Consider the following 24599-nt stretch of genomic DNA (forward strand, 5'->3'; position numbering starts at 1 on the left):
TCTACCGTAGGCGTTTGCTGTTCTCTGTCTCTCTCTCTCTCTCTCTCTCTCTCTCTCTCTCTCTCTCGATAATGAAAAGGGTCAAGTGATTTCACTGATCCTCTTCTGTTTGTTGTCTCTTTCTTTGTGCTCTTGCTCTTGTGGGTTTCTTTCTTCTCGTGCTGTAATTTCATCTTCCAGAGAAGGGCATCATGTCATTTTAGGCTGTGTATACGCTGTCTGAATGCCTTTGATAGCCAACTTACGGGCAGCCTCGGAAACTATAAACCGTTGGATTCTAAACTTTTTAATAGATTATGTTCTTTAGGTTTCCGTTTGTTAGTTACGATAACATGTTGAAAGATAGTACTCTATTTTATATGGTAATGAAGTAGAATTGTGTTAGTGTATCAGACGTGTTTGGGACTGAGGGGTTAACAGTCGTACCCAAGCAAGCAAATGTATGTAAGACGATGGTCATCTGTTTCTTCCTTCTGTGGGGAGTGGTGCTGTTCTTCTTTACCAAGACTGGCATCAGGTTAGGGATAATGAACATACCGAGTGACATTTTCGTAGGGGCATATCAGGCAACTATATTGCATTGTTCTTCTTAAGGCCGTGACAAATTGCGATTGCTCCTCGTTAGTTCTCAAAGGTGGTATGGGCATCAAATCTCGATATTCACGTCTTCCTGAACTCCAGTATTGGTTGAATGTTGGTGAACTCAGTCTTACTCCTTGTTTTACAAATGCCATAGTCTTCCCCTAATTTAACTATATAATCAGTGATTTCTCTTGTTAGTCAAACATTGCACATGATCCTTCAGCTATCAATGCTAAAGCAATGAAAATAAATTAAGTGTAATGGGAGCTATGATAACTTCGAAGAATGAACAAATGAATGATAGAGTCTTTACTCATCCTAGGCGGTCATGTAACCCACAAAGCCACCTCTCTCACACATATCTTTTCATTCCGAATGTATTCCAGTAATAATGCTTTGCAAGAGATCTCGGCAACCGCACTTCTCTTTTATGACGCTGACTTACTTGAACAACCCTTTCATGCACACTCTTTTTTTCCCCCCTCATTGTGTCACTGATTAGTCTGAATGCCCGGGCGAACTAACATTTGTTATCTCAATATCTTGGGTCTATTCATTCTTCTAATCCTACTTTCACTAGTCTCTCCAACTTTACTTCTATTTCACCAGTCAGTGTTGTCATCTGTACACATAAGCAACAAAAGCAATTCCAATTACGACCTCTCCTTCTTTATATCCCTTTAATTTTGTGTAGTCTCCTTCGTGTCGTCTCTAGTCGCTCTGCAAGGTGGCTATTGCTCAAGAGTAATGTGCCTGCCATATCTCCGATTCACGTTCGCACAACTTTTTATTTTTATCTCCAGATATTTTTACGTAATCTTAAATTTAATCAACTAAAAACTTTCATTGCTCTTAAAGTATCATCTGTACCAACAGGTGATTCCACACAGTTCTTCCTTGGAGGGGTGGGTAAAGCTGTCGGGTAGCACGCTGTTGGCCCAGCGTTCAACTCTCCGACCGGCCAGAGAAGAATTAGAGGAATTTGTTTCTGATGATAGAAATTCATTTCTCGTCATAATGTGGTTCGGATTCCACAATAAGCTGTAGGTCCTGTTGCTAGGTAACCAGTTGGTTCTTAGCCACGTAAAATAAATCTAAACCTTGGTGCCAGCCCTAGGAGAGCTGTTAATCAGCTCAGTGGTCTGGTTAAACTAAGATACACTTAACTTTTACCGCATCTCAGTCCCTTTTAGTGCTTTGTCAGCCATTTTTCTCTCCATGAATGTCCTATTTTATTGAACTCATTTTCCTTCCAAATGTTTGCATAATTGTTAGTAGTAAATGCTTGACTGACATATCTTCTTCGTCTCTTTAGCTTTTACTCTTCTTCTCACTGTCATCTTCAACTCCACGCCTAGCGTACATACGCAGTGTTATGTAGACAAATAAATAAATAAATAAATAAATAAATAAATAGGCTATATATATGTACATATATTCATATATGTTTATATTTATGTATATGTGTGTTTATGTATATATGTATATATGTAGGCTATATATATATATATATATATATATATATATATATATATATATATATATATATATATATATAATATATATATATATATATATATATATATATATATATATATAAATATATATATATATATATATTTATACTTATATATTTAAATATATATACAAACACACATATATATACATACATACACATATATATGACACACATTTATATATATATATATATATATATATATATATATATATATATATATAAGTATATATATACTATATATTCACATATATATTTACATGCTGAACGAACATGAAACCAGCTAAACTCAATACAGTCAACGGTACTTACATTTTATTTTATACCTCTCATTCTTTAAGGCTTAATACTTTGTTGTAGCTAATTATCATTCATTTTGACTACTAGTCACTACTATGTATTGCTCTTAAAAACAAAATATGCTATGAATGCTCTTTTGTTTTGCCTTCATTTATTTATATTTCTCTCCTGCATCTCCCTCAGGTTTTGTCGCAGATTTACTTATACTTGGAGCGTTGAAACCAGTAATAAGTATGAAATTATGTGACTGATTCTCACTCTCTCTCTCTTTTCTTATCGTACACTTCAGTGACTGCTTAAACTTCGGTGAATTATACCTTACAAGATGACGTTACATTCTTCTCCTAATTTTTAGAAAAAAATTGAGAAGATTTTACAGTTTAAATGCCATATATATGAACAACACTTCATGATCTAAAAGACCCATGGCTGTAATAATGTTTGATTAAATGGATGAAATAAAAAAAGTTATTATTTCCAAAGAGACGATGTCTAAATTCACGGAAAAGCAGCCTGACACGAACAGATTTTTCCCCCGTTCTTTCTTTTATTGAAAATACTTTCCCATATTCTCTTCCTGATCGTCAGTTACCCAGAGCGAATGTCCGGATTGATCTCGGTTAACAAAAAAAAAAAAAAAAAAAAAAACGCTGGGATTGCATCATTCAATACATTTAAGAGGATTTAGGAATAAAAAAAAATAGTAACAATCGCTAAGCAATAAAGCGGGAATTTCCCTGCATTTATGCCTGCTTTGCTGTGGAACAGGTAGAACATCGCTCTGCTTTTAACTCTTTAAACATTTCCGCCGTTCCAATAAGCGCCTTTTACTGCTACATTTTTCCGAAATCGGAGCATTCGCCTTCGGCGCACATTGGAAAGTCAAAACTCGGATTAATTCTCATCACTTGGAAGATTACGGCAGTTGATTAGTTTTGGGGGAAAATAAAACTCCGGCGTCGATTTCCGAAAAAACGAATATTTTTTGTTCTTGCAGTCCCTTTTAAAAATGAATACTGCAACGGACGTAAATATCGGCGCTATAAAAAGAAACTAAAAGCGGGATTCCCAAGAGCTAAACATTTCTCTAATAAGACGAAGAGTTTTGGGATGCGGGAGCCAATCAGGGCTCGGGATGATCCGCTTAGGACGGTTCCCGCGCATTTACCAAACAAAAGCGAAACGTGATGCGCGATCATTCATTACTGTATCAGCCCCAATGGGTGATATGACCTCTCTTGACCCTTGTGGAGGAAGAGCGAAAGGGCGAGAATGGCAGGCGCGGCGCAGGTGGCAGATGCCGTTTAGCAGGAGTTGGAGCAACATTTTAATAAGAGCGGATAAGAGCAGGTAATAAAGCAGTAATCTGGCTTAATGAGGTGGCTTCTATTACAGGACAATTAGAGTAAGCATAACAAGTAATTAAACGCTGCTTAATTGTCCAGCGTCGAGTTCTGGTATTCTGTTTTCCCCTGGAGAGAAAGAGATGAGATCTGTCGTCAACCCAACTCTAAGAGAGAGAAAGAGAGAGAGTGGAGTCATCTTGTTTTAGTCAGCGCTTTGGAAACTTTGTGACTTGAACTTAAGTTCTGCGGCCTTTTTTCTCCGTCCTGGAATAACGTTGGTGACATGAAGAGGATCTCAACTCCCTCGGAAAATCATATTATGATGGATTACGGACATATTTTAACTCCACGAAACAGATTTCAAGGCGCAGCTTAGGAAATTCTCTCTCTCTCTCTCTCTCTCTCTCTCTCTCTCTCTCATACATTTCATACAAAACACAAATACATAAACCAGCCAGTAAACACTTCAGAGTAAATTTTTTTTAATTTCCTCCCCGCCTCTCTCTCTCTCTCTACAAACTCTCTCTCTCTCTCTCATACACTTCACACAAAACACACAAATATATGAACCGGCCAGCAAACAATTCAGGGTAAAATTTTTTAATCTCCCCTGTCTCTCTCTCTCTCTCTCTCTCTCTCTCTCGTTTTCTTTATTCGATAAATTACACAGTGTACATAGAGGTCATTAAAAATCTGTTTCGTGTACTGCGAAATGGGTATACGCTTCAAGATATCGCAGGAAGAAATTCTCTCCATTTCTTAAGAATTATGTAGCGCCGTAGATCGAGTAATTTGGGTAGTTTTTTAGAATTGTCATTAATTTTTGTTAAGAGTCCAGATTTCCAGAGAAAATTCACTCTGCGATTTTAATACCATTTTTGCAAAGAGAATTCCAATTACTTTTGATAAAAGCACATGGAAATATAATGTACATAATTAAAAGTATGTATGTATATATATATATATATATAAATATATATATATAAATATATATATATATATATATATATGTACATATATATATATATATATATATATATATATATATATATATATATATATATATATATATATATATATATATATATATTGAATATGGTGTGTGTTTGTGTTATATATGCAAATATATTTCAATCTAAAAACAAATATTATGCGACAGTGAGGATGGGTCAGTTTTAATTCTTGAAAAAATGTACCTTAATTCAAAGCTATATATATATATATATATATATATATATATATATATATATATATATATATATATATATATATATACATATATATATATATATAGATATATACATATACTACATTATATATATATATATATATATATAAATGATATATATATATATATATATATATATATATATATATATATATATGCAAAAAAATCACAGTAGATACACGTGACTTCAGTATATGAACTTGAATCCCCACTTCTGCCTGTCATTTTATGTGGGGATTCGCTATATATATATATATATACATATATATATGTGTGTATGTATGTGTATATGTGTGTGTGTGTGTGTATGTATGTATGTATGTATGTATGAATAAATTTGAAGTTACTCCTATTACACACACACACATATACACATACATACACACATATATATACATATATATATATATATATATATATATATATATATATCATGAAACATATTTTTACCAAATTGTTTACGTGCTCTATATTATCCTTAACTGATGTAAAATTAAGATCGTAAATGATATTCCAAATCTGTATACTATTTTGAATTGAAAAATCATTGCGCTGTATCATGCTATTTCTGTACATGAAATGAAAAGCCCATAAAAACTTACAAAGTCTCTCGGATAACTTCAGCATTATGGATAACAAGGTAGTTTTTTTTTTTTACTCGATTCGGACCGTTTTTATATTTGAACGGTGGTTCTATTATAATTTTAATGATGTATAAAAAAGAAATAGATGGATATATATTTAATTAACATTTTCTGTGAGGTCCGAGCTTACGGGTTTAATGCTGATTCACATTATGCCATCACGTCACCGACATATCACGTCACGTCACCGTCCCATCAGCCGTGCCTTGTATTCACACTATCCATCACAATCCCGTTCATTTCGTGCCCAACCTCAGCGACTCACAGATTTAGCGGTAAGAAACTTGCATAAGTACCGTCACATCACGTCGCGTCCAAATATTCTTTCCAAGAAAACGTGTCGTGATGTGACGGTGGATGCCTTGTGCTTGATGGTGACGTGACGTGATGGTGTGAACAGGTCCATTTGATTACATGTAAGAAGTTCTCATGTATTTTGACGTGACGTGATGTGTCGGTGACGTGATGTTATAATGTGAATCAGCCTTAATCCAACCGGTTCTTACGTTACCCTTGTCCAAGCTTCAGAGTGATAATTATTATCTGTATATGGTCAGGATAGTACTACATTCAGTAGGTAACCAGTCCGTGGACAGCCTCTCTCGCCACTGCCCTATATAAGTCCTCTTTTTCATTTGTTAACGTTATTCTTGTAACGTCCCATTCCAGGAGGAACAGGGTAAACCAGACATTAAAGACCTAAGCAAACTTTCACATGATAGAGAGCCTGTGTGTGAGGAAAGAGGCAAAACACGCAAAGATATGCAGATGTTAAATTACTGTTAAATTTAACAAATAAGTAGAAAATAATCCTCCATTAACCTCCTTTTGTCTACGTTTTAGATCTTATTTACTTAGTCGACTTTGTTGACCATATAATTTCTATACAATTATATTATCAAATTCCACCTTCACAAGAAAAATGTATAACCACCATATCGACATGATAAGAGGAAAATTAAATCTGTATATTATTTTTATCATACCTGATTATTATGTATATTATTTTTATCATACCTGATTTGTTTGAATTCGTTATATACCCAGGAAGCATTGTATGGCCTTCGGGTATACTTTCTTTAGTAGAAACGCACAGTAATACATTACCTGGATTTCTACTTAGACAACTAATAGACTAAAGCTGAAGCTCAATTTCAAAACTGTTTAAGAGTTACGACGCCTTTTTTAAAGGGTGCACGTTGCGTGAGTTAATATATATGTTTTTATCTAATGTGAGTATAATAGGCCTAAAAACAAGCTTTTCACAACACGCACGCTATAAATGCAAATTAACAATTTACGATTTAACAAAACTGCGATACTTAACTGAGCCATTCACGCCTTCATATGAAATTATTTTAAACAGTTACCACACCTGTTTTTTCACTAAAGTGATGAATTTCCAGTTTGACAGAGTGGAACTGAAGAATAAAAATTGCCATATTTAATGCTTGAAGTCAGATTCTATAAAGTACCTTCGCTACTGTTGCTCAAACTACGTTAATTAGTTGATACTCTTTGTTAGCACCATCAATCTAAGCTTCCTTATTATTCATTGATGGTCATTGTGATTTGAGTTTTCTTATATTCATGTTGCATACGCTTGACAGTTTTTGACTGAATAATGGAACGTGTCTTTATCCATTAAATGCGTCATATATAAAACAAATGTGTATGTATGTATGTATGCATATATATATAATATATATATTCTGTGTATATATATATATGCATACACACACGCACACATATACATATATTCATATATATGTATGTGTGTTGGTGTGTGTGAGAGTATGTATGCGTGTACCTACGTCCTATAGATAATCCTCAGTAATACCTAGAGAGAAATTAAGTGTATTTCTAAAGATTTCAAGAATATTTCTTAGGAGCATGCATTACTATTTTTAACGGTATGAGGCTTATCGTGAATATCATAGACAACGCTTTTATTTTGCGTTTATTTTTATAATTAAATAAAAGCTCCTCTTGTATAATCAAGTAAAAGTTAACTGCTCTTGTAGGCAATTCAAGGTGTCTGTAAGTGAAATATTTGGTAACACTTTCTGATGAGGCATTCGGTACGCCCAGGAGTCGGTGAGCGGACGGTCATAATCACGTGACCTGACATTCAGATAGAGAGAGAAAAAAAGGTATCATGACTTAATGTTACAATGCCACACATCAAAATTACTTTCACCCCCTGTTTGAGATCAACCATAAAGCATTGATCAAAGAGCTAACTGAAACCGGCGATGACAAAGCATGTAAATAAACTTGGCAATACGGCATGTCACGAAAGTAAAAGGACCCACCGAAGCATTTCAGAAAGCCATTTGATATAAATGATTAAAAAGCGGGACGATAAAGAACAGCTCTGATGCGGAAAACGAAAAGGGCAAAAGCTCACAAAGTTAAAAACACTCCTGATCAAAAAGACTTTCCCCAACGGAATAAAATAGAGTGAAAATAATTGATACTCGTAACCCTCCATTACAGCGAGGAGAGGAATGGGAGCGGAATCGAATAAATGTTTAAAATGTGGAGCACTGAGCGCAAGTTCGCACGTGCCCAAACAGAAACAGATTTAACTGCCGATAAATGAAAAATGTGAGCAATGCAATGACGCAAAAGGATGAATCGCTTGCGACGTGTAGCTGACGCTTTGCCCCTCGGTGGGCGTTAGATTTTGGGAGTTCTGAAGAATTAAAAGGTGGCTGTGCTGGTCGTTATCTTATTCCTTTGTTAACCTAAGGCTGTGCTGAAGACACGTTTCATTTAACACGTAACTTCATGTGCACATATTCTTAATGTTACTCTAATCGATAAAAAGCAGAACGACCTTTCAAAAGTCTGTTTCATTACGCTTGAAATAAAACATGAAAATATTCATCGATATAAGTCAAGAACTTAGTTTTATATATCGGCCAAAGGGAAAAGAGAAAAATGATGTACACTTATGCATTCGTGTGCAATAAAGCTAACCGTAGAGCGCATTCAACTAACGATTTCCTTAGCGACTGAATCCTGAGTGGAAAGCATCGAAGACGCAAGGGGGCGTAATTATTCTAACCGGGTAATTAGTATGCCAATTAGTCATGTACATCGCAAATTAATATATCATTTGTATTTAAGTTTGTTTTATGGCGATAATAATCTTACTGATGATTTGCCGGATGCATCTCATTATTATGCAAATTATTTTCTGGTTCCTGTGACGCGCCAGAATTCCGACTATAGTTTGTGCTGTCAATCCAGAGGACAGACTCAGCGCAAGGATTTCGTTGCAATGGCCGACTCTTTTATCGTTTGATATTCGGCTTCTGATCAGGTTAATCATAATAGGAATGGATGTTGCGATTGTTTGAGTCGAGTATTGCTACGTGATTTCGCTTTTGTGGATGTAATCTACGCATGCATGTTAAACTGGCATTTGTAGAAGCATCAACGTTTGGAGTATAAATACACCATAGTGTATGCACGTTATTTATTATGTTTGAATCGAAATTATATAAGCGAAAATTCATAATCGTAATGAAAATGTACACGCTAATGCGCGTTTAGATCCCAAAATCAAGCGAACATAACATAAAGGCGTATTACTTGACAGATAACAAATCAAAATGGGAATTAACTGGCATGAGAGTGACACGCACAGAAAATAATTTACTTGAAGTGTGCCTTCTTAATATATTTGACATTTAAGCGAGGAAGTTGGCGTCGCAAATTATCACAAGTCAGTTAATTTGCTACAAATACTTCATCAGCATTTCTTTTGAATATCACCAAAGGTCTTCATCTAGTCCAGGGATGAATGAGAAACAGGAAAAGAGACGAAGAGTGAAGAGGAGGGGAAGGTACAACAACAAGGGAAGCGATTGTCTCGCTTCTTGAAAGAGAGAAGTGTGTGTAAATAATCTTGGAGCGAGAATCACATAACATGACTTGTATAAAATCAATGCAGGGCGTGGTGCGCTAGTGGGTGTTACATGGCCGAGGAAATGAAATGAAAACTAAGAGTTTGAAGATTCCCAAGTAATGTTAGTATTTGAAACTAGAGACAACCGTCATACATGTCGATAGGCTATACATTTTCTAGTTATTATTGTATATATTAAAAGTCCACAATTATATCAGTAATTGATATAATTGTGGATTTTTAATATACAGCAACTTAATCACGGCACTGAATTTTTAAGTAAGATACTATTATTGTTATTATTATTATCGAGCTGAATTGAATAAAGGGCTGAACACAGAATTTAGGACAAAGGCCAAGCACTGCGACCTATGAGGTCATTCAACGCTGAAACGGAAATTGACAGTAAAAGGTCTGAAAGGTGTAAGAGGAGGCACACCTCGCAGTTGCATTATGAATCAATTGTTAGGAGAGGGTGAAAAGTAAGTTGGAAGAAAGAGAATATGAAAGGAGGTACAGTAAAAGGAACGAAAGGGGTTGCAGCCAGGGGCCGAAAGCACGCTGCAAAGAACTTTAAGTAATGCCTATAGTGTACCGCATGAGGTGCACTGACGGCGCTACCCCCGTACGGGGTATTATATTATTATCATTATTGTTATTTCACCTTTCCTCTTTTATAGGGCGTGAGTACAGGTATTTATACGTCTTTCTTACATGCAGTTTGAAAGACAAGAAGCTGGCCTCCCACATGAATACCCCTAAACAGAAATGGTCGAGAGAACATTGTGTTCCCTCCCTCTGTGTTCGGTAGAGTAAAATCTGCTGTTCTCGTGACCTAGTGAATTCATTAAGATGCCAATTAACTTTTGATTTAATGATTATAAAAGTGGTTGGCTAAATATTTTTGTCACTAAATTATGTCTCTCCTAAATTGTGGTCTTACATGAACTTAAATAAAAAAAAAGTCTATTTCCTTTTTCATGCTCATGTTATGCCAAAGAACAGATGAAGGACATTTGCCTTTTGTGATATATTAGGAAGAAAAACGGAAACAATGATATTTCGCTGAGAGAGAGAGAGAGAGAGAGAGAGAGAGAGAGAGAGAGAGAGAGAGAGAGAGTTGCTAACGTTGTGGACTGAACTTTTATGTCCTTAAAACAAAACGAGTATGAGGATTCCAGAACACAAGCAGTTAGCAATTTGAGACACGCCAGGTAATTCTAAAAGGCTCTTACAATATAAATACAACAGCGGTTTCGATCTATGCGATTTAAGAATAAAGCAGAAATAACTTTTATTCAGGAAAAATTCGTAACTCTAGATTTAGATTTTCACATTTTCCAGTGAAACGTCATTGCATTACAGGTATCCTTCGCATCAGCCACTATGAATATTTAGGAAAATACAGATACCAGAACACTCACCCAAACAAACAAAACCCATCTCAGACCGACAACAATCATATGGTCAAGTTGACACCTGTAGTAGACTAACAATAATGAACACAGCAAATGCTGAACGACAACAGCATGAAAGCTTTTGACAGTACTTCCAAGAAAACAACATTAACAATATTGATGGTACTAGTAAGAGGGTTTAAAATCAAACTCAGATGCTCAAATGATAGAACGATCGTTTGTGTGGTAATGCGCAAAAGCAAAAAAAAAAAAATAAATAAATAAATAAAAAAAATAGAAAAAAAATAAATACATAAATAAAAGTCAGCACTTTGACCTTTATTTAGATACCATGCTGCAATGATATGCAAATCTTGGTTTACTCCAGCAGTTCCAGCAATATGCGTCAAGAGCCAAATAGTTCCAACTTTTTTCTTATATAGCATTTGAAATTACAGATCTATTGGTTCTGAAATTATTATGTTAAAAGTATGATGAATTGTTTCTTAGTAACTGGTGCTGATACGGGATTGTCTAAAGTTCTTTCACGTCAAGATCGTCTTGTGGTAATATTTTCACTATATTTTGATAGCCTAATATATACGGTCCATCTTGGTTTTGGAGAGAGTAAAAGAACAAGGGATCAAGGTTCATTTTCACATACTCAGTGTTGGAAGTGATAATATCTTCAAAACCAAAAGGCGTAAGCTCTTGGAGGTAATGTGTCTCCCCACCGATTTGGAGAACCTCAGTACATTCGTTCTCAACTTTTCATGCTGAATATCAGGGTGTAGAGACCGTAAAACCTGAACGGTATTCGACATTTATATGGGAGAATATAATGATATTCATTTTGGGTTGAATTATCAATATTATCGTCATATATTTTTTACTGAACTTATTATTAAGGAAATGCATGATCATGTGTTTCAGTACAACTCACAATGACGTAAAACGGGAATTTCATTCGCCCCATTTGTCTTCACGTAGTCTATTCCTTATTTCGCTTCCTCTGTCTGTTTGTGTTGTGTCCCATCCTGCCCTCCACATTCTACCTTCATCCCTCCAGCTATGAAGTGCAGGTGTGTGCATGTGAGTGGGAGAGAGAGAAAGAGTGTCTGCGAGTCCCTAAATGTGATTGTGAGTCCCATACCCTTATGGAAGCGACCCTTTCCAATGATATTGTAGTGTAGCATATCGGATCCCTTCTGTGGAGGGGACGAGTGGGATCAAGCTACTTTTAAGAGGATTGGATTACGTTCCGTTGATGCTTTCTCCTCTCAGGTGTTTGGGATCTGGCCAGGCCAAGTGCAAACCTCCCTAATTGATATTTACTCTCTTAATTACTGCGATCGGACTGTGGAATCTCTCTGCCAGGGGAATGAAGGCGTTCAGTCTAAGGAAACTGGGCTAAGCGAAACTCTATTTCACAGCCTTTTTAATTGGGAGCTGTTTGAATAGTGTTCCTTCTCGAAAGAAGAATTTCTGCTACATTTCAGACTTTCCCTCTTGGGCTTCCCTCTCGCTCTTTCACTGACGATGGATGTCCGTCCCTGTGACGTTCACGCAAATAAACACCACCGACGAAAGTAATAACGTGGGATAAGAGGATGTTCATTTTGGGTGATCGGGGTGATAAGGTGGATACTGACCGGGTGTTGGCGGAGTGAAGAGGGAATGAGGTTGAGGGGAAAGGGACCACAGCAGGGGATGGGAGAGGAAGGGGTACTCTGGAAGGGATGGGAGGGGAGGGGAGGGGAGGGAAGGGGTGAAGGGTTGTAGGTTTATTTACAGTTAATCCAGATAATCTGGTTAACTGGTCCTGTAACCCATTAAGAGGGTAACGGACCTTGGTTATGAATGTCCCATCCCTTTTCTATTAGAAAAGACTTAACGAAGGCTAAAAAGAGATCTATTCCGTTGATGTTACTGATTCATCGAAGATGATTTTCCTTCCGGCTAGATAATGCATAAGTAATTAATAGGCTCGCCCTTTATTCCTCTTGCCTGGGGCAGTGCTTCAGTGTTGCAGTTTCGTAATCATTTCAAATGGTATTGTATTTTCATTCCTAAGACCGGTGATGCTGACAACGAAATACTCTTATATAAGTAGGCCAGTCCCGATGGAAGTAAGGAAGATTTGTGCATAACATCGAAGAAAGAAATAAAATCGTATGCTTGAGGATTCATCTCAAGGGTAGAGAGACAAACAGGGATATTCCAGAGCTTTGCAGAAGATAGAAGTAAACAGATACCAAACCACGCATACTTAGAAGTACTGGTTTCTGCAGAATGAATAAGAAGGCGGGAGGAGGAGGAGGAGGAGGAGTGTCTCCTTGAGCTCAGTGAATTAGTGTCCAAAACTGTCTGTAGGGAAAGCAGGGGCCACCTCACGGGAAACAGAAAGCTTTAGAATAGAACTGTGCGTTGATCAGACGAAAAGCCTTTGAATCGGTCTTGCAGAAACGGAAGCGAAAGACGAAGTATCGCACATATGAGAGCGATATTCCAACTTGTTAGGAATAAGAAAAAAAGATGGAAAATCTTGTTACTTGAACAAAACAACCATATTTTAAATGTCGGTTTAACAACCTTAGCTACATAATCTCTCCGAAGCAATTCTAAGTCAAGTGGTCCAGTTGAGAGGTTTATATTCTACCAAGCACGTAGAGAACTCTCTGGCGTGGCGTTTAAAGATCTGCCCTGGTGCCAGTTTTACAAAACAACAACTTGACAGACCTTTGAATGTCTTTGAGACAAACCCTGAAGCTATAATTATAAGAGTATAGGGGTTTTTCATTTCCATGTATCTTGTTCTCCTTCCTATTCTGGCCTGCTTAGGATTTTTCAGTCCAGTTCTTCTCCACAACCTATGAACAATAACAATTTTTTCTCATTTATTACCAAGATTTACCGTTGTATATATAGCCCATTTATAAATATTTAACATTTTCGTCTAGACAAGAAACATCATACAGTATTTACATCTAATTAACTGCAGGGGTAAACTGTTTGTATAATCAATTGGCGCTCTTTCTAAGATCCCTTGCTGGCACAAGGCCACCTTAATCTTAACTATTTTGTTAGTACTTGTATAGGTAAATTTATCATTATTATCTGTTTTGCATACGATTGTTTATTTTCTCACTCGTCCAACTTTATGTTATGCTTTATTCCATATTTTCTTGCTTACTAATTTATTCTTTACCTATAATATTAAAAAATCAAGATAATTGTAGAAAGGGGAAATGCCTCCAAACATACCGTGACCACTGAAAGTGCCCAATGGAGACAGTCTTGAGCTGCTTATCCGTGGATTTAAACGCACGTGGAACTGTTTGGAGTATTGGCAACAGCCCCGAAATGAAATGCCATGTTGATAGAAAATCAGATTCCGTTTCTTGTTATTGCATAAAAAAACTTTATCAATCGTGAACCTATGTAACTGACTTAGAATTCTGCGTAACGAAAAAGATAATATTTGATATCTGTAATGGGAGAAATGAGAAATGGTTTTATCTCTCTCTCTCTCTCTCTCTCTCTCTCTCTCTCTCTCTCTCTCTCTCTCTGTTGTTATAGATTTGGCAGATACGCAGAGATTAAACACGTGGAGAGGACCCAAACAGCCCTACCAGAGAGCTCATTTCATTTTGGTTTTAGTATAGTTTTTTCGCGGGACTAAATGAGCGTTGGAAAGGAAAGGAGATAGATAAATAGACAGCGTATGTGTCTGGAAGGTGCAGCACTAAATGACAAGAAACTGAAAAGCCATTAGTCTGAATAAATACCCAAGTTAATTAGGTTGTACAAAATGAAGCACATAATCATTAACAAACATCACATTACGTTAACGTATTTATTCTAATGCTTGAAAACGCACTCCGAGATCCACATGCCAAGATCATGTTAATTTTTATTTTTTAGTCCATCATCATTCTCACAAGAGAAAGTTTACATTGTTTCTACTTGCTGTAAATTTTTGTAAATGGCTGTTCGCTTTGGCGACTCCTTTGCTATTGCTGAAGGACTGTTCATTTTGATTTTAGACTTGACGAATGACAACATATGCAGAAAAATTAAGAAATTTGGGAAGATGAAAGATCGGGGGCTGACGGTGGTAGGAAAATGGAAGAAAAATAGTAGATTGTAGATAGACCCACTTATTACAGAAAAAGTTTCACCAGAGAAGCGTTCTTTTAGGATTGCTTTTTGTGTCCAGACGACGTTCATGTAATCAATTCCCCAATTCCGGAGTCCATCTTGTAACTGTGTAAACTCGAAAACTGTGAGAATGTCCTTTCCTCTTGCTTGCCTTCGCTGCCTGTCTGTCTTTCTCGTAACAGCCGGTTGAGTCAGTGCCTTACCCCTACGCCCTTGCCCTAGCCACCCCTTTAATACCTCCCCAACTCTCCTTAACTCCCTACTTAGCATGAGGCCCTCGTGAGGGTGAACAATAGTCCAGAGAACACCCGGAGAGAAGGGTCTGAAGACGCCAGAAGTGGCAACGTCTTGATCCGTCACCCCAACAATACAAAAGGTAACACTATATATGACCCTTCACGGTGGGGAAGCTCTATGACAAATGGCATTAGCCAATGGTCTCGTCTCTCTCTCTCTCTCTCTCTCTCTCTCTCTCTCTCTCCTTCATTTGCTAGGATGTGTTTTTGCTTTTCATTTATCTTCATATCCTGGATAAACATTTCAATTTGGCTGCCCGAATCAAGTACATTACTTCGTAACAGAATAATTTTATCACATGGCTAATACCTAGGCATCATAAATGATTTAGAATTATTTATTAGATTAAGGAAAAGATAAGACTTAATATATTTGGCCTAACTTAAGTAAAGGACAAAAAAAAATCAAAACAGCCCAGTGATCGCGGAAATAGAACAAACGCTCTGACATACAAAAAAAAAAAAAATAATAATAATAAAAAAAAATTACAACTGAACGGTTACGTAAATATTTAAAGAGAAAAATATGAAGAACTTCATTCACAACGGGAAACAAAAGAAAGAGTGAGCTTAACACTATCCAGGCTGTCACCGAATACCTTTCAATTTCCTTAGATAAGAATAGAAACAGCAGAAAGAAAGTGACGGCGCAAGAAGGTGAGGTGAGGGCACTTCAGGGGGAAGGGATCGGGGTCTTCGATACCCATTCACCTCGGGTGATCGATGCCCATCGAAGAAATCTGCTTTGGGATTTCTTCTAATGATTGACGTTCAGTGGGACCTAAGTTGGCGATGGTTGCAGTTGAAACACGAGATCTGATCAATTATTGATTAAAATCGGCCATTATGACAAGCCCGTCATTCCTAGAAGGGGAACAATTAAGGTTGGTCGGATCGAGCACCTTCGAATGTTCCAGTTGAAATAAATTCGATTTTATTGTTGGGTGAATTTTTTCCCTCTTGATTTTTCTCAGAATTGAACTGAATGTAGCTAGCTCCTTGGATGACTCTCTTTCAAGAGGACCGAAGCAATCTAAGTTAGTCCTTTTAATACACAGGTATTTTGAGTTTTATCGGAGCTGAGGTTCTTGTATGCTTGTTTCACAGTGTGGAGCAGTGTCCTACTATATTAAACAAATTAGCATAGTTTCCCTCCAAATTAGATATTCGAATAACTGATCCTTATCTAGCACGCGTGACAAACTGAATGATATTTATAAACAGTTAATTCAAGATCTCTCGACTTGTAACCAGTATGAATTAATGATAGCGGAGAAATTTTGTTGTTTTATTTTCGGATGACAGTGTGCATACAGTACTTCAGTACTTTTGTCAAGTGCATGAAATTCAGTCACGTTACCTCCTGGTGAAGATTAACAACATGGAAAACATGCACTATGTAAAGCATTTTTCATTTTCATTTCACCAGTTAATTCTTTGGCATCCATAAGTCAAAGGAAGTACAAAGAGCAAGGAAGTCATGTAGATAACGGTATTTCAAGTATTTAAATATCCTCTTTGACTTCAGGAACTCAAAACAGTGGAGTTAGTGTTGTCCGATTCCCTAATGTTCGCAAAATGATTAGGTCTCAAGGTTAATGAACTGAGGACAAGACTTGATAGCAAATTCAAGGATAATAGAAAAAAATATATATAACGTGACGATAGAGAAATATGGTCGATTGATTGATTAATTAGAGTAAAATGGCATGGAATCGCTTATAGTCAACGGTACTGACACAATAGAGAAAACATGATAGCTCAGCCATTAGATGAGAAAATGATGAGCCTTCTATTCAGTGTTGCAGAATCGCTTGCAATAAATGAGGAGTTCATGCAACATCTCACCGTGACTTCACTTTTGAAGGGTGGTGTCGCCTTATATATGCATATGTTTGTTCACCTTACAGTTTTTCCCGTCTGGAGAAATTGGCACCAGAGAGATGCACCCTAGGGGTGAGGGTGCTAGCCTCGCACCCTTTAATATCGACCTTTGGAGTTGGGGGTGTCTATTTACAGCTGGGCGGCCTGGTGGACTGTAGCCCGGGAACAATCCACAAACCTAACAAACGTAAGCTGAGTGCTGTACCACCTAGACATGGCACCCACTTTACACATAGACACACATTCATATATATGTATATATATATATATATATATATATATATATATATATATATATATATATATATATATATTATATATATATACAGTATTACGTGTGTGTATATATATATATATATAATATAAATATATATATATATATTATATATATATATATATATGTAGAGGTCTGTGGCGCGGGTATCAAATCCGCTTACTGATCATATATATACTATATAGAGGTCTCGATGGCTCAGTCAGTTTACGCAGCACTGCAGCTTCGGACTTTGTAGAGGTCTGTGGCGCGGGTTCAAATCCGCAGCCGACTGATCAAAGAGGCGGACTTTGTAGAGGTCTGTGGCGCGGGTTCAAATCCGCAGCCGACTGATCAAAGAGGCGGACACTTTGCTATCCGTGTAGACATCCCAGGATTATATATGTAATCAACGGATAGGTTTGCTTAAAAAGCAAATGGGTGTTACAGACTAAATACACACACAAACCAAAGCCACTACAACACCTTCTAAAAACATAACAAACATCTCACACGTCTCGAACTCTCGCCCTACCCGCGCAACAACTTCTCGCTGCTGGGAAGAAAGGGCGTTGGGTCAGTATGATACATGTAATATACTACCGGGGTCTAAGCGATGTCAGGCAGGGCAGCCGATCGGAGACTACAGGTCTACCCCCAAAGCCAAATCAAAAGTCCTTCAAAAGAAGGCATCGTGCTTACCCCATACAAAAATGGGAAAAAGCACGTTAAAAGAAGAGAAAGATAGATATATATATATATATATATATATATATATATATATATATATTAATATATATATACTGTGCATATATATATATATATATATTATATATATATATATATATATATATATATATATATTTATATATATGCATACATACATATATATATATATATATATATATATATATATATATATATACTCATATATATATATATATATATATATATATATATATACATACATATATATATATATCCCATAAAGGTATTCATAAAAAATAGTTTTCCCATGAGAGCAGAGTTTAAAGGGTAATTTAGGCGCATCCTGTTTAGTCTAACTATGCTGCTGTAGACCTAATAAGTATGATAAGTACCTGATAGTTAGCTGTTGTGGTAGGTTTTAACCTCAGTGGAAAAGGCAAAAGGCGAGGGATCGAAAGGTTTTACGATGGATGTGGAGCCTGTAACATAATATACTGTATAGATAGAAAGGTGACCATTTCGGGGTAAAGGTGGGTCTCTGATAAGGGTGTTATGTCATCAGGGCTATTCAGCATCACTGTGAACGGAATTATGTGAGAAGACAGACAAAAGAGATTAGACACAGGAGCAATGTTGTTGTGGGATAAGGAAATGGGTCGTGAATGGTACAGCGTAAAGTTGAATTTTACAGATTCTTCAATACTGATGGGGGATAAAGACAAACTGAAGAAAGTAGAAAAGAGATTGAAAGTGTTTTCATAAGAAGAAAGTTGAGAGTCGGTAGGTAATAAACTGAGAAAAGATTTGACGTGTACGGAAGCCAAGGTGGCAATGCATGCAATGATTGCTAAGCCATCTCTCTTTCACGGAAGTGAAAGAGAGATGGCTTAGCAATCATTGCTAAATGCAAATTAGAGTAAGTGTTGAGACTGCATAGATGAATAACATTTACGTGGTATGTGTGGCATATGAAGAATTGAAATGATAAGAAAATGGAGATATGTAGGAAAAATGGTAAAAAAACCTTATATGTAGAAGTTTAGACATAGTTTGGGCATGTGTGAAAACTGGAGAACGTTAGGTTGTTGAAAACAACGTTCAGTTCGGAATTGTCAGGAGGCAAGAGGAGGAGGAGGACTGAAAAGTGCTGGATAAATGGGTGAAAGCGTGAGGTTGCCTATATATAAATATATATGTGTGTATATATATATACACAGTATATATATATATATATATATATATATATATATATATATATATATATATATATATATATATATATATATATATATATAATGTATACATATATGAGTTATATATATATATATTTGTGTGTGTAAAGTTTTGCTTTTTACATAACGTAATTCAAAATAAATACCTTATCGTGTGTAGAACCCATTTCTTTTAAACATATCCTAAAAACATCTTTAGGAAACTTTAACAGTACACAACCAAAAAAGTTTTGCAATTCTGCATATCAGCATTGGTAGTGAAATCCTAAAAAGCCTCTGGACAGAACAGATAATGCGCAAGAAGACCGTTGTTTGATCTTTTAAAGAAATACCTATGGTACGGACGTTCATTTTCTAAAAAAACTTCCATGTTCTTTTTCTTTCTAGATAAATGACATTGGTGTCTTTTGAAACGAAGATCTGATATTAATATTGCTGTTGTTTATAGAAATACAGAAAATAAATGTAAAAAAAACAATAATTTAATTTATAAATAAATAGTCGTGAATCATAATTGCTAATCAGGGATGCCGGAGGAGGTAAAGGACCCCTTTTTCTAGCTAAGTTTAGTTTCCTTGGGGTTCCGTTATGACTAAAACATCCATTGCTGATGACTGATTAAATCATAAGAGTTATCAGTGTAACTATTCCGTAACGCATTAAATTGAAAGTTAGGGTGATATTCTTCACATAATTATCTTTGTATAAAGTTATGAGTTAAGTCGTTCAACGATTTAATTGTTTTAATTATTATATCTGATTTTTCTATGCAGCACAGTAACATATTATTCTCGTGAATTTTGTCTGAGCGGAGACCAACGGGATGAGCATCATATATCTCTACTTAAGCATTAATATAACTCAGGAAAATATTTTGAGCTTGTCAGGGGAAGAAATGTTAGAAACACGTCTCATAAAAGGGTTGGTGTGGTATTTTGGAAAACGGAATGGGGGAGGGGAAAAGGCTGACACTAAAGTGACATCTCCGATGACTATGAATTCTGTGCTAAATGTGGAGTATCACCTGGGCGCCTAAAAGGCGGAACGATTCTGTTACATTCCTTAGCGGAACCTATGAATACGGTCTCGGACTCTCAAAAGAGCAAAATGTAATATGTATTAGCTCGGCGGACGTTAACTGGTAACCTGACAGGAAGCGCTCTATAGGGGTCCATTTTCTTCTGTCTTCAGTATATGCGATTTCTTTGGCAAAGTACTACGATCAACCTGCCCTTATTATGCAAAGTAGAGGCTGCAAATGCAGACTTCTGAATGATGATTGTAATTCATAGCTTTTTTTTGAAGTGTTTCGGCATGCACTTCTCGAGCGTCATTTTAGATTTACACAATATTATAGATCTTAGTGACATCTTGATATATTAGTGAAAATGAGATGAGATGAGTTCTCATTCTCTTTATTTTTCTTCAGATTTGTCACTCGATTTTAAAATCTGACGGTGCGTTTCCGCGATCCCAATGCAAAATTAACAGCAGCATTAATGGTCACGTTAATGGTCATGGTATAAGTTGTAGCTCTTGAGTGCTAGATGAAAATAAATGATTTCCAAGCGAGGGAAATTGATACCTGAAATTGGTTATGAAGAGTTCACTTGAAATTGACCCTAATGGACAACTGTATGAAAGTGATACTGGTTTTCATATTTCAATTTTTTGCGACACATACCATGGGTAGGTACAATGGAGAAATTTTTTTACTCATGAGTTAATTTGGGAATGATTTATCTTTCTGTGACTGGTCTATATTTTCCTTATTTGTTCCCGGTGTGATTTTTCTATATTCTTCAAGTCAAGCAGATGCCCCTACTGTGAATAAATGATGCGATTTGATAATCACTATGCCCATCAGATGAATTCATTGGAAAAACCCACTAGTCCTTCCAGCGTTTACCGTTGGCCCCCAAATTAGTTTTCTTTAACGAAACTTGTCTCCAAGAATCTAAAAACTCTTTGATAAATCATATTCAAGCATTGTGATGCTAACTTGGATAATAATGAAAATAATAATAATAATAATAATTATAATAATAATAATAATAATAATAATAATAATAATAATAATAATAATAATAATAATAATATCTTGAAAAAAATAATACAAGGTGTGTTGCGATGAAAAGGTGCTGTATAAAAATTGTGGAAAATACGAGGGAATCACCGCTAATATCTAGCGATGTATACATACATAAATGAAAAATCATTTAAAAAAAATAAAGAGCTCGTTTTTCGACGAAATATGATGCAGTAAAATTAAGAGAGAGAGAGAGAGAGAGAGAGAGAGAGAGAGAGAGAGAGAGAGAGAGAGAGAGAGTTACCGACAATCATAAATGTGTATTATTGTGTAAGTTGGATAACTGAGAAAATTATAGCTATCTTGCACTTATTCATAGACATAAGTGGTACTTGACGGTAAGCGTGATTTACTTACTTTCTCTTGCACTTTTTTAATAATAATAATAATAATAATAATAATAATAATAATAATAATATGGTGATGTTGAGGACGATGAGGTTGTCTGTAGCATAAGTGTGGTTACAAAAATTATCATGCTGAAAAGAGCAAAAAAAAAAAAAAAAAAGAAAAAACAAAATAATAATAATAATAATAATAATAATAATAATAATAATAATAATAATAATAATAATAATAAAGTACCTCACTGTTATTAAAACTATCTGTTTGACTTTTTACCTGGAAGGAAAATCGAAAATAATGTTATTTTCTTCCGCCGGATTTGCAGTATATATATATTTTTAAAATTTATGATATTAATTTATCATCTCTGTTACTAATCCTCAAATAGCATTCGGCATTTTCTCTAGTGAGTATTGTTTTTGCAAAATTTTACTGCAATGATAATAACCGTTATTTGTAATTATTTTTGCCTTGTGCGCTTGAAACAACGAAAAATAAAAGCCGATACGAAAGGAAATTATTATTATTATTATTATTATTATTATTATTATTATTATTATTATTATTATTATTATTATTATTATTATATGATACTCATAAGAATAACAATAAATCTAATATCTGAATAACGCTGACAGGCGTTAGCCAATGGCGCCATCCGTTATTATGTTTTGGAAAAAATCCAAAAGACACATTCAGTTGTTTGATAAACTATCCATCAGTCTTTTCATATTTACCACTAATCTATGAAATATTTGTTTTAATTTTCGCCAGTCAGAACTCGTTTTTCGTGTGCGGCGCTAAGTACAAAATTGTTGTAATAACTTATATTGCAAATGATAAAGCAGTCTCATTTACTTTGCGAAGTGAGTGATTATTTTCATGCTTGAATTAACTTCACCGATTGTTGATATCTACCTTATGACTCCAGCGGCACTGTAGCAAAAGAAAGCAAGATAAAGCGAACGATGTGTGTTCTGAAGCAAATTTTTAAATCTTAAAAGTTATTTTGCGTTGTAGTGTTAGAGTGTTTTTTTTCCCGAATGTTGTATTCAGCGATTGTAGATTTTTCTGGCTCCTTATCCCTTTTATTATAATTTCCGAGCACTTGTATTTAGCGACTTCAAAAATATATAGTCATGTTTTATAGAAAATCAGCATTGCCAGATTGGATGGAAAATCAGGGATATAGAAATTGCTTAAATTTTGTGACAATATAATGGATCAATTTATAAAAAAAAAAAAAAAAAAAAAAAAAAAAACAAATGAAAACAAATGTATGTGCACAAAAGAAATAAAACAGGAACCAAAAAGTCATAATATTTGTTAATAATTTGGCTTATTTAATGACAGAAAATTTCCTTGAGGTATTTATTTGTATTTTAGTTAACTGTTTTAACGGTAATTCTTTATAATAGTTTTTATCTTTCTAGAACGCAGAAAAACTATCAGTTCGCAAGTAATGTACTTCATACCAAGACCGCTGAAGTGCAAAATGTTATTAGGTTTCAAAATAATTTTTGAAAGGCACAACATGAGAAGGGAAACGGGAGCTTATATTTTTTACAGGCTGCGGCTCCAGGAGGCTTATCCACAACCATATATTTTGCCTGAAGAGGAAAGTTTTAATCCTAACGACACGTTTATACCACCGTTAGAGATCACAAAACACACAGCGTGTTGTAACATAGTTATTTGAAAATACACTACACCACAGTTGATATTGTTCTCATACTTGTTTTGTTTCCTCTTAAAAGTTTCTAAGGACTTCAACTATCAGAGTAGAACGCACTAACCTTTGGTCTGTGGAAGAGAATATCGTCAATGAGAAAGGAGGTGGTTGAGCGAGAACTGGAGGCGGTGTCCAAAAGACGCGGTTCTCTCTTCTCCCGAAGAAGTTCCATGCTTCGTCTCCTCCTTCAGATGATTTGCAGTCGCTTCTTTAAGGGTCAGGCGCCGACTCGCCCTTTTAGCGGTCGCGTTGGGCTATTGTGGGCTCTTCAAGACTCGTCCAAGATGTGTTTTAAGCCTCGTCAGCGTATTTCGGGCCTGTTCAGTTGGTCTTCGGCGGTGGACGTTAACTATTTGGTCAGAGACAACGAATGAAAATTGTTTGTTTTCCGAAACTTGGCGGTGACGAGTCAACCCCAAAACGTGCAATTTTTCGGTCCGATTAGAACGGAGTCTTTTGGACCAATGGCAGGCGATTAGGTGGTCGTTGTTGGTGCACATTACCACAATCACGGCGGTGATCGCTGCTTACCTCGTCCACCATCTCGCTCTCCTCCAATCAACGGCGCGGTTGCACATACTCTCAAAGACGTGCAAGAAAGTGGACCAATCACCGGGTGACTCTTCAACATGGCGGTGGCGTTCACCAATAAAAGGCCTCTCCGCGAGACCCCCTCCCCCTTCCAGAGGCGAAGCTCCGCCCTCTTTCCCGGTAAGGAAAACTGGCGGGGAAGAAGATGAGAATATTAGACACAAAAGTCAACTTGAGCAACAATGAGACGCGCTAAATTGCCGACTTGGAAAACAAGTGGCATTGTTGCCTGCGGGAAAATGTTTGTATCCAATTAGGAGGCGGCTGATACTATGTACCCAAGACACACGAACACACACACACATACAGAGAGAGAGAGAGAGAGAGAGAGAGAGAGAGAGAGAGAGAGAGAGACAGAGACACTTACGAGAAATGC

The 24599-nt window shown here is 36.0% G+C and overlaps 1 pseudogene; it reads right to left on the minus strand.

Annotated features, from left to right (window-relative positions):
* Window positions 1-24342, minus strand: part of LOC136840954 (brain-specific homeobox protein homolog) — a 47552-nt pseudogene extending 23210 nt beyond the window's left edge.
* Between the last annotated feature and the right edge of the window lie 257 nt (window positions 24343-24599).

This window comes from Macrobrachium rosenbergii, chromosome 8 (genome assembly GCF_040412425.1).
Source record: "Macrobrachium rosenbergii isolate ZJJX-2024 chromosome 8, ASM4041242v1, whole genome shotgun sequence".
Taxonomy (NCBI): domain Eukaryota; kingdom Metazoa; phylum Arthropoda; class Malacostraca; order Decapoda; family Palaemonidae; genus Macrobrachium; species Macrobrachium rosenbergii.